At 44.9% G+C, this 1222-nt stretch overlaps 1 non-coding gene across 1 annotated transcript; it reads left to right on the forward strand.

The window, feature by feature from the left end:
* The first annotated feature begins 467 nt into the window (after positions 1-467).
* TRNAS-GCU (transfer RNA serine (anticodon GCU)) lies at positions 468-549 on the forward strand. The gene has a single exon. It is a non-coding gene; the product is annotated as a tRNA-Ser (tRNA).
* The last annotated feature ends 673 nt before the right edge of the window (positions 550-1222 follow it).

The following is a 1222-nucleotide window of genomic DNA, read 5'->3' on the forward strand; positions in this document are numbered from 1 at the left end:
CAAAAGACAAATGAGGGCGTCTCCAGGCTGGCGGGCATATCACAAAAGCAAATGGAAAGGAATCGCAGAGCCGGGATTCTTGTACCACTCAGAAAACGGGAATCCCGGGATTTCTGATCAGGTGGTGGGGAAATCAGTCCCTCGAATGCGGAATGCAGCGGCGGAGGGACCCTGTGAACGTCCGGGTGTGTGTCTCCCCGGCACGCAGAGCTGAGTTGGCCAGCCAGGGTTGGCTTGCGTCCAACAACGTGTGTCAGGCCTAGTTCCACCTGTTATAAGGTATTTGCCAAGTAAATTCACCACTCCAAGTGTTGTGCATCAGTTTTGTGGTGGTTGTGAAATTTACTTTGACACCTGACTCACACTGTGGTTGTGACGATTAATCCAGGAAAAGAGCGATCAGATGCATTGCTATAAAACGCCTGGAAGTACTGCAGGAAGAAGCTGAATAAAAGAGAGTCACATGTGACGAGGTGGCCGAGTGGTTAAGGCGATGGACTGCTAATCCATTGTGCTCTGCACGCGTGGGTTCGAATCCCATCCTCGTCGGTTTGCTGTGCATAAGAAGAGTGAATGTTCCTTTTTGGTGAGTTAATTCTTTACTCATCACTCACTTGAGTAGTTCCTTCTAATCCCCCCTATTCTCCACTTCCTCAGTAGCATTTTCCTGGCTGTGAACTTTGTTAACTGATATGCTTGATTCATGTTTCATTCTCCCACAAAATGTTCATTCCATTACAAGTTTTGCTTAGCAGGGATTCCCCATTGAGGAAATAATTGAAGAATTAATTGAGGACCATAGAAAAACCTAATAAATTTAGAGGAGCTGATAAAATTGTCTGTAGAGTAATGTACACAAAATTATGGGTTATTTAAGGCATTATCGGGCTGATTTTATCTCTATGCAATTTTTGTCTATTATCTTTTAACTTTAAAAGCAACCATTATTGTCTAGGTACCCCAGTCTTTGACAAGGAAGAGTATGTATCTCTTAGAGATATGACAAAACTAAAAAGTACACGCTATACAACATTCTCAGTTAGGGCTAAATATTTCCTCCTGAGAAAAGGTAATAAAAATATAGGACTCCCCTGGTGGTCCAGCGGTTAAGACTGCATTTTCCCTGCAGGGGGCAGGGGTTTGATCCCCGGTCGGGGAAGTAAGATCCTGCCCGCATGCCATGCGCGATACACACCCCCGCCCCCCCAAAAATGTTAGTAAC

This window comes from Pseudorca crassidens, chromosome 10 (assembly GCF_039906515.1).
Source record: "Pseudorca crassidens isolate mPseCra1 chromosome 10, mPseCra1.hap1, whole genome shotgun sequence".
NCBI classification, from domain to species: Eukaryota; Metazoa; Chordata; class Mammalia; order Artiodactyla; family Delphinidae; genus Pseudorca; species Pseudorca crassidens.